Raw genomic sequence first — 17,795 nt, 5'->3', positions numbered from 1 at the left:
GAGAAAGACTATAGCACTGTTCTAGCACTTATGAAACTTTCCCCATTAAGGTGCTCTAATTTAGTGACGGGGTCTCAAACCCAGGTTCTTGCACATGATAATATTTGTGTTTACTGGGTGAACTATCTATTACTCTCTTGCTAACTTTTCTATTGTGTGAGAGAGAAACAGATTTCAGGGCCTCACATATGCAAGAAATGGCCTCAACTATGTAGCCACCTTCCTACTTTCTCAATCAGTTTTTAAAAATGCACATGTTTAAAGAGAATGAATGTCAATTTCCTCAAACCTTATTAGCCACTACAGTGTAAAAGAGGAGCTATTTGGCAGGAATCAGTCTCCTATTTTATGAAACATTTTGATAGCATGTGCTCATAGGTTTTGTGTCCAGGAAGATGTGGGTTTGAGTCCTGATTCCAAGATTCATTAGTTTTATATACTGGAAACATTCTATAACCTCTATAAACTCAGTTTGTTCAAATTTAAGCACTTAAGACTAAAAGAATGAAGTAAGATGACATATGTGAACAGCTCCATGGTGCTTGGTACACTGTAAGTGTTGTCCATTTGTCTGCTCCCAAACTATATACATAACAAATTTCTCTTTGCTACTTGATTGCATAAGGTGTATTTTTACTAACCATATCACACACATACATATACATATACATATACATATACATATACATATACATATACATATACATATACATATACATATACATATACATGTGTATATATATAAATATTTGAGGAAATATTTTTACAAGTATTTTGTTGTCTTGGGGGTATAGTTAGCACACCTTGCCTACCACCAAAGTGCCAACATCCTTCTTAGGGCACTGATTCCCCCAATCAGCCTTCATGAACACCTTTTCATCCCCTCAGTGATCCTAGATATGCAAACACATTGTTAAGACCATAGAATAATCAAAAGAAAAATGTTAAAAGGAACCAGAGAAAAAAGCTGTATTAAAAAAACTGCCATACAGGGGTGGGGATAGATTGCATAATGCTTATGGTTATGCAAAAAATTGTCACACAGACAACCCCACCAATGTGTCCTGGAGCTCTGCTTCCCCAGAGCCCTGCCCCATTAGGGAAAGAGAGGCAGGCTGGGAGTATAGGTCAACCTGCCAATGTCCATGTTCAGCAGAGAAGCAGTTACAGAAGCCAGACCTTCCACCTTCTGAACCATAATGACCCTGGGTGGGAAAAAGTGATAAAGAGTAGGAAAGATGGGGGCTGGGCAGTAGTGCAGTGGGTTAAGTGCAAGTGGTGCAAAGTTCAAGGACCAGCGTAAGGATGCAGGTTTGAGCCCCTGGCTCTCCACTTGCAGGGGAATCACTTCACAGATGGTGAAGCAGGTCTGCAGGTGTCTATCTCTCTCTCCCCCCCTACTCTCTCCATTTCTCTCTGTCCTATCTAAATATGACAACATGAAGAACAACAACAATAATAACTACAACAATAAAAAAAAATTAGGAAAGCTGGGGGGGCAGATGGAATGGGAGTTCTAGTGGTGGGAATTGTCAATATCTCTATTTTATAAATAAAAAAATTTAAAAAAATAAATAAAATATGTTTTTTAAATTTTTATTTATAAAAAGGAAACACTGACAAAACCATAGGATAATAGGGGTACAACCCCACACAATTCCCACCACCAGAACTCCATATCCCATCCCCTCTGCTGATAGTTTTCCTATTCTTTAACTCTCTGGGAGTATGGACCCAGGCTCATTAAGGAGTGCAGAAGGTGGAAGGTCTGGCTTCTCTAATTGCTTCCCCACTGAACATGGACTTTGGCAAGTCGATTCATACTCCCAGCCTGTCTCTCTTTTTCCCTAGTGGCGCAGAGCTCTGGGGAAGTGGGGCTCCAGGACACATTGGTGGGGTCATCTGCCCAGGGAAGTCAGGTTGACATCATGGTAGCATCTGGAACCTGGTGGCTGAAAAAAGAGTCAACATTAAAGTCAAACAAACTGTTGACTAATCATGAACCTAAAGGCTGGAATATTGCTGATGAAGATTTGGGGTCTCCATTTTGGAAATAGCTAGTGAGTCTATTTTATGTAAATTCCAAAGGGACTGTGACTTTACTAGATTTTGCCTGAGTCTGACCTCTGATATGCAGGTGGACCCAAGTTATTGTCTGGGAAGATAATGTCATGGCTGGAAAAAGGGCTAGTAAGCTGGATCAGGGAAGAGAGTAGCTTCCAAATATGAGAAAGAAAAAAAAAATTGCCATTAAAGGACTAGTAAGACAGCTTATGTGGGTGTGAAAAGAGTAAAAATATTTGCAATTTTGGGTTTGCCTGCCCATGGTCCTTAGGTGGACAACCTCACCGGTGTCCTGGAACCTCACCTCTCAAGAGACCTGTCCCACTAGGAAAAGATCGAAACAGGCTGGGAGTATGAATTGACCTGCCAATGCCCGTGTCCAGTGGAGAAGCAATTACAGAAGTCAGACCTCCCATCTTCTGCACCCCATATTGATCCTGGGTCCATACTCCCAGAGGCATAAAGAATAGGAGAGCTGGTGGGGGTAGATTAGAATAATGGTTATGCAAAGAGACGCTCATGCCTGAGGCTCTGAAGTCTCAAGTTCAAATGCCCCCACCCCCAGCACCATAAGCCAGAACTGAGTAGTGCTCTGGTAAAAAAAAAAAAAAAGCTTTCACTGGAGGGGATGGGATACAGAACCCTGGTGGTGGAAGTTGTACCACTCTTACACTATGGTCTTGTCTATATTTTTATTTTATAAATAAAATAAAATAAAATACAACAGAGTCCCATGTCCTTATTTGTACTAGGAAAGATACTTCACTAAAAATAAACTATATATATATATATATATATATATATATATATATATATATATATATATATATTATATTGCACAATGGGGAGGTAGAGGGATCCCAATTCTACCTCTCTCAGTCCCCCTCTTTTTTTTTTTTACACATAACTGCCAGGAGCCATTTCTCTGCTTTATAGATGATAAGCTTTGAGACAAAGGAACCCCTCAAGACAAGTGTTAATTCCCCCCTGGGCAGGCCATTTGCCCTTAGGTAAACCATTTATCAGTAATCAAGTGAGTCAACACAAGTGAGTCAACACACAGTTTGGTTCCCGCCATTTGTTGCAAGGAACATTCTGCTTTGAAGTTTGCTCCCCCTCCCCCCTCCTCCAGCATTCCCTCTCATTCCCCAAAGCCTTATAATGCCTGTGTTCACAATGAAATTTTGCAGCTTGATCAGAAACTTGTCTTGCTGTCATTCTTCGTGTCTTGTGTCCCTATCATTTTAGGTCTCGTTGGGTTCCTAGCCCCTGTTCACCGCCCTGCTGGTCGGGGCACATAACCTCCCCCACCCCACCATATGCTAATTACATTCATGCTCCAACAGTTTCCCAGGTTTTTCCCATGTGTAGTCTTGCAATTCAGGCACGTCCATTCCACATTTTGGCGCCAATCACTTCTCATTGCTTTCAGCTGTGGAGGCTGGGCTTAAACACTCTGGACCACCAGAGGTACAGGCCCTTTGAATTATTATTATTATTTACAAATGTCCATTCTCAAGCTCGCAAGTCCTTTAATTCTTTCTTACAAGAGTTCATTTTCCTGGTGTGGCTGGACAGGCTCTATTCAGATGAATCACTTGTTATATTCCCAGGTGCTCAGATGGGATTGGAAGTGTTAGGGGATGGTTAGGACCAGGTAACGTTAAATCCTAGTTCTACTAGGACAGCCTGAAACTCAGAACTTTGTGACCTGAACCATTTATTTTTGGCTCCGGCACTGAGTTGAAAGGGAATTTGGAGAAAACCAGAAGTCGTATTAGATGACTTTGAAAGGAAGAAGTTGGAGACCTTAGAAAGTCTCACCAATAGAAGAGTCAGGTTATTTAACAGAGAAATGGAAGTTCATTTGAGGCAAGTAGGTCAGGATAAAAGAGCCCAATTTTATTAATTATGGGTCATATTGTTCAAGTGTCCCTGAGATTGTCTATGTAATGTCTGATCCAATGAGACCTGATAGAAGCAGTAAGGATGCAAGGACCAGCATCAGTATCTGGGTTCGAGCCCCAGGCTCCCCACCTGCAGGGGAATCATTTCACAGGTGGTGAAGCAGGTCTGCAGGTGTCTATCTTTCTCTCCCCTTCTCTGTCTTCCCCTGCTCTCTCCATTTCTCTCTGTCCTGTCCAACAATGACGACATTAAGAACAACAATAATAACCACAACAATAAAACAACAAGGGCAACAAAAGGGAAAATTGTTTTTAAAAAGCCTACAAAAAAAGAGAAAAGGACACAAGTATTATCAAGCAGGGCTTTATTCAAGCACTCCTGGGAAAAGTTCCAGGGTCTGGAGAGAGTGGGGCCTGTGAAGTTGCACCCAGGGTCAGGGGAGGAGGATTCTTATAGGGCAAGGAGAACAAGGAAGTTCAGTGAGAGTTCAGTGGGGATTTTCCATGAAGGTTAGTCTAGTGGGACCGTGGTTTTTTGAAACTGTTGACCCCCAGCACACATTTCAGGAACTGGCTGTGCCTCCATCCAGGTATCTGCATTCTTGTGACTGCCTTAGCCACAGGCATCCTGTCTTCAATGGTCAGGCCCACCCAGACCTAACAGTCTAGATGTGTGTGTGTTTTAAATAAGTTTTTTTTTAAAAAAAATGAATGCACTTTAAAAAAATTTTTTATTATCTTTATTTATTGGATAGAAACAGCTGGAAATAGAGAGGAATGGGGGATAGAGAAGAAGAGAGACAGAGAGACACCTGAAACCTTGCTTCACTACTCGTGAAGCTTTCCCTCCTGCAGGTGGAGACTGGGGGCTTGAACCCAGGTCACTACGCCCTGCAACATGTGCGCTCAACCAGGTGCGCAACCACCTGGCCCCTAGATGTGTGTTTTTATTTTCCTAAGGAAAATATGTAATGCTTGACCACAGCCTCCTCAATTTTTTGTGAAACACACTGTTTGAATCTTGATATGATTGGGAAGAAACCTTGGTCTTAATGCCCAGCAAGAGAAGCACTGGTTCCTAGGCCAACCCATTAGTGTTGAGGTTGGACATTCCTGTTTCCAGGTCTAGAGGTCGATTTGCTCTGCTACAGGAAGGTGCCTACTTTGCCATGCATGTGACTGAGGATGGAGTGAGGGAGCTTCAGTGCTTTGGTTCTCTCTCCCTCTCTGAGTCAGCTAGGAGTGGTAGAGCCTGGTGATTTTAAAAAGAAAAGTTTACCACCTAAGCATCTCAGACCCATTAAGTTCCCATGTCTTCTCTTCTTTTCTTTTTTTCAGTCCAAAATGTATTTATTTATTTATTTTTAAATATTTATTTATTTTCCCTTTTGTTGCCCTTGTTGTTTTATTGTTCTGGTTATTATCATCGTTGTTGGATAGGACAGAGAGAAATGGAGAGAGGAAGGGAAGACAGAGGGGGAGAGAAAGATAGACACCTGGAGACCTGCTTCACCGCCTGTGAAGTGACTCCCTGCAGATGGGGAGGTGGGGGCTGGAACTGGGATCCTTAATGCTGGTCCTTACACTTGGCACCACCTGCACTTAACCCGCTGCACTACTGCACGACTCCCCCAAATTGTATTTATTTTAGGAATAAAGGGTCCCTAATGAATCTAAGATACTCCCCACCCACACTCCCCTGTAAAATGGTTTCTCTGAATTTAAGCAGGCATGGCAGAAGTTGTTGTTCTCTTTGTTATGCATTCAATTATTATTTCTTTAAATTTTTGCCTCAATGCAATTTAATCATGATTGGGGCAACTTGCCTTATTTATTTATTTATTTATTTATTTATTTACTGGAGCACGGTTCAGCTCTGGTTTATGGTGGTGGTGGGTGAGGGACTGAATCAGAGATTTTGGAACCTCAGTTATGAGAGTCTCTTTGCATAACCATTATTCTATCTACACCCCTCCCACACACACACACACACACACACAACTTTGTAAATCCAATATACAAATCAAGGCCAAGTTCCCCAGGGGGTAGTAAAGATAACAATTCTGAGTGTTTACAGAATCCTTTGACCTAGTCATAAAACCATTCCTGCTTGAACCCTGCAGCCCTTTGGGATGACATTCCTGAGAGAAGATCCAATCACTGTTAATTACTGGGCTGGGTTTGGATTGTTTTAAACAGCTGTTTTTCAAGTAATTAGAATAGGGTTATGGTAAATCCAGAGTGCTTGAAATGCATCGCTCTGGGGTACACAGAGCACAGAAGCAAATTATGGCTTCCCATATTGATTTTTAGATATATTAACATGAAAATAACCACATCTCTTTCTCCAGATAGTCACCATGTACACAGGCACTAGTCTCACAGGCCATTATCTTAGCATAAAATTTTCATCCCTTGCATTTTGTGTGTTTATTCCACAAACAGGCAGGAATTCCAGACACAGACAGTAACTGAAGTTGCTTATTTTTGCCCTCACACAGCAATTCTTATCTCCTAAGTTTTTCTTAAACCCTGCTCCTCCACCCCAAAGCAATCTTCATAAAAATGATTACGCAGTTTAAAACAGGACATTTTTTTCTCACCCTTGAGTTGAAGCCCACACATCATCTGTGGTGTATCTTTTTTTCTAGCCACTTTGTTCAGTTTAAGTTCAGAGCTGAGCTTTTCTCATTCTTGAGTTAACCCTGCATTCTGTCTGTGGTATGTCTTTTTCCTAACACTGTATTTATTTACCCTTTTGCTAAAACTTCTGGCAGACTCACAAATTTCTTCCCCTGCTAACACCAGGAGTTCCCATCAGGCTATTGAAATAGAGTCAAAATATCATTTTGTTATTGTTGTTGTTGTTTCTTGGCCTGCTGGTTGTTAGGGAGCATAAATCAAACCACCATCCACTGTAAGGAAGCAAAGATGTTTATTGACGAATTGCAATCCGGGCCGAGATGGTGACTGGTGTTAGTCTACCAAGCTCGGCCCCGAACAGGGCTCTGCTGGTAACAGTTTAAAAATCTCATTTCTGCTAGGGAAAGATAGTTTATTAAAAATAAGCATAGCATCATACAGAGGGGGATAAATGCCATGTTTCTCCTAAAATATGCACCCCCTTTTTTTTTAACCAGAGCACTGATCAGCCCTGGTTTATGGTGTGGTGGGGGATTGAACCTGGGACTTTGGAGCCTCAGGCATGAGAGTCTGTTTGCATAAACATTATAACATTTAACCCTACCCCCAAAACCCCTTCTTAACAAATGTCCTTTTCACAACTTTTTAAAGGTTCATAGGCTTCTGGGTTTCAGCTATACTGTAGTTAGGTGTCTGGTGTTTTCCCTGTGTGCTGGTGGGCATGGGAATGCCAATTAAAAAAATATATATATATTCCCTTTTGCTGCCCTTGCTTTCTAATTGTTGTGGTTATTGTTGTTTATGTCGTTGTTGTTGGGTAGGACAGAGAGAAATGGAGAGAGGGGGAGAGAAAGACACCTGCAAACCTGCTTCACTGCCTGTGAATTGACTCCCCTGCAGGTAGCTGAGCCCAGTCCTTGCTCTTTGAGCCACATGTGCTTAACCCACTGCACTACCACCTGACTCCCGGGAGTGCCAATTTCTAAACCTGTAGGCTGAGGAGGATGTGGACTTCAATTCTTTCTTGCTCAGGTAACAGTGCCATTTACAACTCTTGTGAATGTAGTCCTTGTACACTTGACTTTCTCTAATGCCTCCAAATCATTTTTTAAATTTATTTTTTATTTAAGAAAGGATAAATTAACAAAACCATAGGGTAGGAGGGGTACAACTCCACACAATTCCCACCACCCAATCTCCATATGCCACCCACCCCCCATAGCCTTCCCATTCTCTATCCCTCTTGCAGCATGGACCCAGGGTCATTGTGGGTTGCAGAAGGTGGAAGGTCTGGCTTCTGTAATTGCTTCCCCGCTGAACATGGGCGTTGACTGGTCAGTCCATACTCCCAGTCTGCCTCTCTCTTTCCCTAGTAGGGTGTGTCTCTGGGGAAGCTGAGCTCCAGAACACATTGGTGGGGTCTTGAGTCCAGGGAAGCCTGACCGGCATCCTGATGGCATCTGGAACCTGGTGGCTGAAAAGAGAGTTAACATACAAAGCCAAACAAATTGTTGAGCAATCATGAACCCAAAGGTTGGAATAGTGGAGAGGAAGTGTTGGGGGGTTACTCACTGTAAACTCTAGTGTACTTCTGCGTTCAGGTATATATTTTGCACTAGTTTATGGATAAGTGTGAACATATGCTCTCTCTCACAGAACCTGGTCTATATCTAGGTTTTGGGACTTTGTTAGAAAGTGATCTACCTGGGATGGAATTAGAGAATACTATGAAAAGAAAGGTCTCACCCGAGTAATGCAGCTGAAGGGTTGTCATTCCACATCTGAAGTCTCTGGACACAGTCTGAGCTGAAGCATGTTGAGGTGGCAATCTTTGCATTGATTAGGTTGTGATCGACAGATGCAATATTATTTGATATGGATTAGGAGAGGCATGCAGGAAAGTGGGCCCTATCCTAAGGTTCCAGGACTGGGGGAAATATAGGCTCTATAGTGGAGATGTGAGGTTACTGCTATCTTATGGTTCAAAAAGACAATGGATAGTTAATGTTATCATCACATTATTTGGTAATTGGGTTAACTTTGAAAAGTCCTTTTGTTAGGGTTTGCTGTATAGTACCCAGTATCTTATATAGCTGTGCCACTGGTTGCTTCTGATCTACTTGGTCTAGGCTTTTGAGAGAGCCTGCATATCAAATACCCAGCCTATATATTAAAAACACTCAGTCTGTGTTTTAAAAACTTCGAGACATACAATTAATTTCCCCCCTCATATTAATTAACTAGTGATTTATATGAATACACTTTACTAGGAGTGTACAGAAACAACATTCCCACCACCAAAAGACTGTGTCCCATCCCAACCACCCACCCCCACCCCCCACTGGCCCAGGAAGCAGCATGTCCAGCCTCCCCCTCACCACAGGGTTTTTACTTTGGTGCCCTAATGCCTCCAAATCATTTGTGTATGTGTACACTTGATAATGTCTACACTCTGACATTTTGTGAACAAACCTCTCACCTCCAGCTCAAAATACCAGGGCAATATTTGATCACTACACTTCTTTATCTATTTGGTCATAGTTTTTTCTATTTTAAAACCTTTCTTACTAAGTCTATTTAATTCATATAAAAGGCACAAGGCATTTGGCAAGAGGTAATTTTATGTTATGTCAGTGTGTTACAGGGAGAGCTCATGCCCCTCAAATTAAATGGAGTTTTTGCCTATATTAGTATTGAAGTCACTACTTTGAGGCTAATACCTTTTAGGGGCTAAAACCAATGAACATATTAATTGATTGTTCAAAAGAATGAGATATTATTGCCTTAAAATAGTAACAGTGAAAATCTCAGAAAAGTCCATGATCACTGATCCCTCTCTCAGCCATTGTTTCTCTTCCTTACTCTCAGTTCTAACTGCATTTCCTTCTCCATGCTATTCCTTCCATGCTATTTCCTCTTGCTCTTCTTCTTCCTCTGTTCTTAGTATTTATGACCCAGAGCCAAACGTCCTCTCCTGTCCAATCATTTGCTTTGCATTCTTCTTTTGAGACACTCTTTTCCCTTCTTTGTAGCTTTACATCAGGAATTATGGGAAATGTAGTTTTCCTATATCAACTTATACACCTTAATTCATTGAGATCATGAAGCAAAGGTAAAAACCTATTAGTGATCTTTAACAAAAAGTCTCAAAACAGAAAAGGAAGTGAACTTGTTATTCTTAATAGCTGAGTAGTATTCCATTATATATATAACCAAGATAGAAAGAGAAGTATGAATATGGAATATTTCACTCACAGATAGAAGTTGAGAAATAAGAACAGAACGTGGAAACACATTGTAGGACTTGGACTAGGTCTGGTGTATTGCACCAAAGTAAAGGACTCTGGGGGCAGGGAAAGGACTTTCAGGTCCTGCTGCATGATGGTGGAGGAGGACCTAGGCTGGGGATGAGTGTTTTGTAGAAAACTGAGAAAATTTACACATGTATTGGTAACTGTATTTACTATAAACCCAATACAAAAAGAAATGAAATCTTAAAAGGAAACAAAAACAAAAACATAAAAAAACAGAGGATTTGATCTTAAATAAGGGTTACCCAATGATTAAAAGGAAAATAGCTATATAGACTTTAAAAAAATATATCTACAAGTGGATTCAAATGCTTCAGACAAAGACTCTAGGGATTTTGGACTTGAATCTATTTGGGGGTGTAATCCAGGTACACAGGGTTCTCCCTTGTGTAACAGGAGATACTGCTTGTATTAAAGAAAATCCAGTACTTCTGGATGGATGAGTTCCAAAGAAAAGTGTTTGTTATAGTCAACATGTAGTTCCTAGGCAGAACTTAAAGAACTTCCCCCAACAAAAATATCTACTAAATTCTAGGCTTTTGTGCTTTATATTTCTTCTGTTCTGCCCTCTGTTCCAGATCACAGCTTCACCCAATCCCTACCCAAATAAGAGAGCATATAAAGAAACTGTTGACCAAGTTAATGCAGGCATTCAATTCGGACATCTTCCCGGGTAGGTGGAGATAAGAGTATTGAGGCATGAGTTTTCATTCTTGGCTTCTTGGAATCATAGGGGTCTCTAGGTGCAGTCATTTAGCCATATATGGTGGTACAATGCACAAGGTTGTGGGGAAGTGAGAATAAATTAGAGGACAGAATTGTGTCGGGGAGGAGAGATAAATTTATTAATTTATTAGTCAAATTGTTGCTAGGGAAAGAGACCCAAGAGTCTCTTCCCTACAGTGTCTGGTTCACCATGCTAAACCTCCTAAAGAATTGGAGAGAATATGGTTTCAGGCATTTTAAAATTTTATTCAGGAAAAGGGAAAGTGCTCACACAGTCCTGTATGGTGACATTGGGATCTGTTTTCATGTACTTCTAAGACTCCATCTCCTCTTCCTAAGTCCCACCTATATCTTTTAGAGTTTCAGGATGTCTTTCCATTTTTGACTTCCATCTCAGGTAAGAGAAACAAAGCCTGACTTCTTCAGTAGTCTTCCAAATTCTATTACCTCTCAGTGACAGGGATAAAAACAAATGCTCCTGGTCATAAAAGTTTTGGGTTCCAGTGGAAATAAGATTCAGGGCATTTTGGTCCTAACTTTCCCCTAAGAAAATGAGATATGAAGTGGAAAGTTCAAGGAAGAGATTCTGTCATTGGCATGGTACTGGAATCAGAGAATTATTTCAGAATAGATACCAAGAATAAACAGAAAGGTCCACGGGAATAGGGCCCAAAACTTTACCAGTCATGCACCAAAGATGGTGACATATTTGTAACAAGCTGGAGCAGGGTAAGAGAGCTTTGGGCAGAAATTCACCACTCTAATAACCTTACTGGGGCCTTTTGAAATACAAATTTCATCAGCCTTTTGGCATTATTGCATTCCTTTAGAGTTACTTAATAGAACTTTTCCTGTTTTATCTAATTCACCTGCTAGGCATGGGGACAGAAACTCTTCTATTTTTAATTTATTCAATTACAGTATCACTTTTTTCCTGTTTAATCTACATCAATTACAAGGAGTGGGGACAGATGATTTTTTTAATCAGTTTTTGCTGCTACCTGGAGTGAAGACTTCTCTATTGACACTATTGACACTAGGTCTATTAAGGTGGATTACAGCCAGGATTATAGTTCTATCTTCATCCTAGAGGGGAGAGGTCAAATTCTAGAGGCCTTCTAAGCCCAACTAGTGCTTTTTTGAAATGCTTTTCTATTAGTTTGGCAAAAGTAATTTTTATGAATTTATGCCACAGCACTTCTTGGATCAGTTTTCTGCCCAAGTAATGCTGTTACTGGCTAGTTGTAGGCTCTTTCTGTGAAATTGGAGTATTAGTTTCCAGAGATGATGATATAAAGAGTGAATTTACTGAATGGCTAGATTAGGAGGAAAAACGCAGAGTTACTGAGTTACTTGTTCCCTTTAGTAAAGAACAGCACTGGGTCAACATGTCAGATGAACTTAAATAGGGTTTTGAAATAACTGAATTCCTTTGATCCCTATTTTTTTTTTAGTTTTTTAAAAATATTTTTACTTATTTCTTTCTGTTGCCCTTGTTTTATTGTTGTAGTTATTGTTGTTGTTATTATTGATGTCATTGTTGTTGGATAGAACAGAGAGAAATGGAGAGAGGAGGAGAAGACAGAGAGGAGGAAAGAAAGATAGACACCTGCAGATTTCTTTCACCGCATGTGAAGCAACTCTCCTGCAGGCGGGGAGCCAGGGGCTCGAACCAGGATCCTTACTTGGTCCTTGCACTTTGTGCCACGTGTGCTTGCTTTGATCTCTATTCTCCTAGCTACCACCTTAACATAGGTATGTTTGACTTGTTGGCTGTGAGACACCCAATTTTTTCTCGATTCACAGAATTTGTGTGTGTGTGTGTGTATTTTATTAGATTGTTTAATCAGTGATTTAATATTGATTTACAAAATTACAAGAAAATGGGGGTACAACTTTGTACTGTTCCAACTACCAGAGTTCTGAACCCCCATTCCCTCCACTATAAGCTACAGCAGTTCTCCTAAGGTTGTAGATATAGGTTAACTATTATTTCTACAACTGTCTGTATATATTTGCCAATTTTTCTATGACCCCATCTTCCTCTCTCCCCCACCCTCTCTCTCTCTCTCTCTCTCACACACACACACACACACACACACACACACACACACACACACACACACACACATCTATTACAGTATTCAAATGTCCCTCCCTTTTTCCTTTTCTCTCTCTGGGTCCTGATGCAGTTGGAGTTCAGAGTCTTCTGGTCATCTCCCCATTCTTCCTATCATTTCTCCCTCACTGGAAATATGGCTCAAAATATTTTTGGGGTGCAGAAGGTAGGGGTTCTTAAGGCAGAAGGAAGCTAGAAAGCCCATTTTAGGCATGTTTCTAGGGACCTATGACTATTCATAGTTTTTGCTTGAGTGTGATAGCTAACATGTAGCTGGACAAAAATATTGTCTGAGAAGATGGTGTCAGAGCTGAGAAAAGGATTAGAAAGTTGGATTAGGGCTAAGAGTAGTCCCTGATATTGAAAAAAAAAAAAAAACCTTGTAAATCAAATTAACTGCTTAGGCTGATAGTATGGGGTTGACCTGTCAAAGCCCATGCTCAGTGGAGAAGCAATTATGGAAGCCAGAACTCCTACCTTCTGCACTCCAAAAACAACCTTGATCCATACCCCCAGCAGGGGAGAAGTGATAAGAGGAAGAGGATAAGAGGGCTCTGAACTCCAGCTCCATCAGCACCCAGAGAGAGAGAGAAGGAAAAGGAGACAGACATATGGAGGTAGTTACGATGTGGCTTGGAGGGGAAGAGAGGATTGAATCAGAAGAAAAAGGGGGCAACTATGTATAAGTATAGACAGATAGTTACAAGGGATGATAGTTAGACCATCTTTACAAACTTAGAGGAACTTGGTGGATTGCAGTGGGGAGACTGAAGATTCAGAACTCTGGTGGTGGGAATGATGTGGATTTAATCCTGTTGACATATAATTTGTAAAATAAAAAAAATTAAAAAGGAGCAAAAAAATTAAAAATAAAGTTAGCTGTTTACCCCATCCACCTGACCCAGAGTGCATATATATTTATATTTAGCACAGGAGCCTGGAGTCACACACTTTTTGCATTTGGAGAAAATACGGTTATGAGATGAATATTCTGAAATATTCATGAATATTTCTCCATTTGGATTTTTACTGGTAGAGAATCTTTCACTCTATTGCTGGTGCCATTTCTGTCCTGGATTCCTGAACAACTTAAACCTGTTATTGGCTGTTTCATTGTGTGGTGACCCATGAAGGGCAGAAGATAAAATCCATATACACATGCATAACATGACTCTCCTGTATTCTTCATTTGTCTAGCTAACCTACACAACATTATTGTCAGTACCAACATTTTTATTATGAGACGAGAACATTTTTTCTGTTTTCAAATAAAATGTCTATCTGAGGTCCTAAAGATGAGAGGAAGAGATACATACCATCATTCTTCAATATAAATACAGAATGCTGTATTTTTTTTTCTGGGCTATCTTTCTTTCTTTTTAAAAACACTTTTATTTATAAAATGGAAATATTGACAAGACCATAGGATAAGAGGGGTACAATTCCACGCAATCCACACCACCAGAACTCCGTATCCAATCCCCTCCCTTGATAGCTTTCCTATTCTTTAACCCTCTGGGAGTATGGACCCAGGATCATTACAGAGTATAGAAGGTGGGAGGTCTGGCTTCTGTAATTGCTTCCCTGCTTAACATGGACTGTGGCAGGTAGATCCATACTCCCAGCCTGTCTTTCTCTTTCCCTAGTGGGGCAGGGGTCTGAGGAGGTGGGAATCCAGGACACATTGGTGGGGTCATCTGCCCAGGGACGTCCAGTTGGCATCATGGTAGCATCTGGAACCTGGTGGCTGAAAAAGAGTTAACATATAAAGCCAAACAAATTGTTGACTAATCATGAACCTCAAGGCTGGAACATTGCAGATGAAGATTTGGGGTCTCTGTTTTGGAAAAACTTAGTAAGTCTATTTTAAGTATATTTTGAGTTGTCCTGACTTTACAAGTTTTTGCCTGAGCCTGACCTCTGATATGCAGGTGGACCCAAGGTATTGTCTGGGAAGATGGTGTCATAGTTGGAAATATGACTAGAAAGCTAGATCAGGGAAGAGAGTAGCTCCCACTTATGGGGAAAGTACATACATATTGTTAACTGTAAACCCCATCTATTTGATCTGGGACCCATATTCAGCACAGAAGCCTATGTAACCTCTGCATCCCTGTAGGTCTGAGCTTGCATTCTGTGGTCACAGCTAGGAACATTCCAAGTTGCACTTATTTCAGGACCCATCTTCCTTGGGTGGTAAGTAGAGTATCCAATCTTCCTATGGAGAAAGAATGGAACAGTCCTTACCATTGTTTATCTATATTGAGGACAAGGATAGGGGCCCTCCAAGGGGTCCATTATGTTGTTCCTGATGGAGATGACCCGTGACAGTGGAGAGAGGGATCTGTTAGGAGTCTAGGCCCATCATGTCTGTGTGGGAATCCCCAGGACTCCCTGACTAGGGCTCTAAGTGATGGGGTGGCCTGGTAGTGATTTTTTTGATGCATAGATCATAATTCTTAGTATAAATTCCTTCAATCTAAGAACTTAAGACTTCAAATTAGTAATCAGATTGAATTTTAACAGTGGGCTCAAATAGTAAATACAGAATACTATATTTTTTAAACTATTATTTGAAAAATCCCAGTATTCCAATTTTGGGGGGATAGCACTAGTGATGCCTTGGGTATTTGTCAATATCAACATTCCACCTTGGGTGATCAAAGAATTCACTCAGACCTCTGTAAATAAGTAGTACTAAACCTAGTAATAAAGGCATTTCTCTCCTCTGGGAGTGTTTGGTACACTCAAGGTATGCAAATAAGGTGGAACTGATGAACTCCAGGATCCTGAACACTCTCTAAGTACAAGTAAAGGACTGTGAAAACTGGAATATTTATGAATTAACAAGTTTCAGAACTCTAGAAAGCTTGGGCTAAAAGCGACATTTTAAAATGCAAACAAACCACTCCACAGAACTAATTGCCTTGCATTTATTGCATTTTTGTTTGTCTCCTTGGTTTTTGGTGGTAGTTGGCAGACATCCAGATGCCCATCCTAATTCATGTTCGCTTTCATGCAACTTACCCTAGATCTTAAATCCCCACCTCTAAATGGGTAATGAGTGCCTACATTGCACACCTGTCTTTGTTATGTGCTGATTCCAGAGCATCAGAGTACTTTGGGGCCCAAGGAGTGGATATCCTTGCCTTAGCTATCATCTTACCTAATGCAAAAATATAAGCAGTTTATTGAATTTCTGGAAGCCTGTCATGCTCAAAAATAGGTCTCGTTTGCACTGAAGCCTCACTGATTAAGTTGTATCATTTGATATAAGTGCTGCCCAGTGATAAATGAGATCTCAACTCTTTCACACATGGTGTTCCCTCATCAAGACAAACAGAAGCAGGTTAGAAGGAGTTGGGCTACGACTTCCGGAGGTGGAGCTATGAGCAGCAGATGGCTTTCTCTCCTCTCCTCTCCTCTCCTCTCCTCTCCTGGATCAACTAGGAATACCAAAGGAGACCACCCGGACTGAAACAAGACAGGACTAGAATGACCACAGGAACCCAGTAAATCACCCGTGAGTACAAACACGCGTGGCTGGTGACAGAGAGGAGAGAGAGGCCTAAGGAGAGATTAAGTGGCTGCTAACAGTTCAACAGTTTATCAGTGGAGACACCACCTCCAGTATGCTTCACAACAAGGGGACAGCTGAAGGGAGGAAAGGACGACCCAGAGACTCACTAAGTGCAACTCTGAGTCTCCATTGCTACTACCCTCAGAATCTGGAGCAGCAACAGGGAGGGACACCAGGGGACAGAGATCTAACTGGGAAACTCAGGAGAAGACCTATACCTCGGTGACATAGCTGAGGGGCTGTGAAAGTCTCTTACATAACCACTAGATTATCTCTGCCACACCCTGCTTTATCTCTTGGTAAGGAGTCAGTGATTAAGCTAAGAAGCCTATTGATAGTTTAAAAGTCCTCAGGCTCCCATAGCCTACAGGGAAGAAAAAAAAGAGGCTTTTACACCACTGAGCTCCAACTCAGAGATTGAAAAAACTGTTAACATATATAAAATGGTTAAAACAACAAGAAAAAATATTGGAGACTCGAACCAGGACAAGAGTCCAGCTAAAAGTCCTCCAGAGGGTGAAGCACAAAACAACAAGTTCAACATCCAAACATTAGCTAAGGAAATAATAATGGGAGTGAGTAAAGAATTTGAAAAAATTGTAATCAGAAATGCAGGAACAACAAATGAGAAAATGGAAGAAAATTCTAATTATCTCATGGTTATTAGAGAGCTGAAAGCTGAAATCGCTGAGCTAAGAATGCAACGAGCTGAACAAGCTAAAACAGTATCAGAGCAGGGCAACAAAATAGATGAACTCCAGAAAGCAGTAGAGGGCAGAGAGAATAGAATCTATGAGGCTGAAAACAGAATTAGCAAGATTGAGGATGAATTAGAGACAACTAAAAAAGAAGTAAGAGATCTCAAAAAGAGATTAAGAGATGCTGAAAACAACAACAGAGTCCTATGGGATGACTTCAAAAGAAACAATATACGCATTATTGGCTTACCAGAGGAAGAAAGAGAAGGAGAGGAAGAAAGCATTCTCCAGGCCATAATAGCTGAAAATTTCTCTAGTCTAGACAACACCAAAGACATAAATATTCAAGAAGCCCAGAGGGTCCCAAACAGAATTAACCCAGACCTAAAGACACCAAGACATGTCATACTTAGATTGGAAAGGAATAAGGATAAAGAAAGGATCCTCAAGGCTGCAAGAGAAAAACAAAGAGTCACCTACAAAGGAAAACCCATAAGATTAGCAGCAGACTTCTCCATACAAGCACTACAGGCCAGAAGAGAATGGCAAGATATCTATCGAGTGCTCAATGAGAAAGGCTTTCAGCCAAGAATACTATATCCTGCTAGACTGTCATTCAGACTAGATGAAAGCATCAAAACCTTCTCAGACAAGCAACAGTTGAAGGAAGCAATCATCACCAAGCCTGCCCTGAAAGAAGTTCTGAAAGGTCTCCTATAAACAACCAGACCACCACAAATAGGACAT

Source organism: Erinaceus europaeus, chromosome 1 (assembly GCF_950295315.1).
Source record: "Erinaceus europaeus chromosome 1, mEriEur2.1, whole genome shotgun sequence".
Classification (NCBI taxonomy): domain Eukaryota; kingdom Metazoa; phylum Chordata; class Mammalia; order Eulipotyphla; family Erinaceidae; genus Erinaceus; species Erinaceus europaeus.
The sequence above is the reverse complement of the archived record's forward strand: the minus strand, read 5'-3'. Positions refer to the sequence as shown.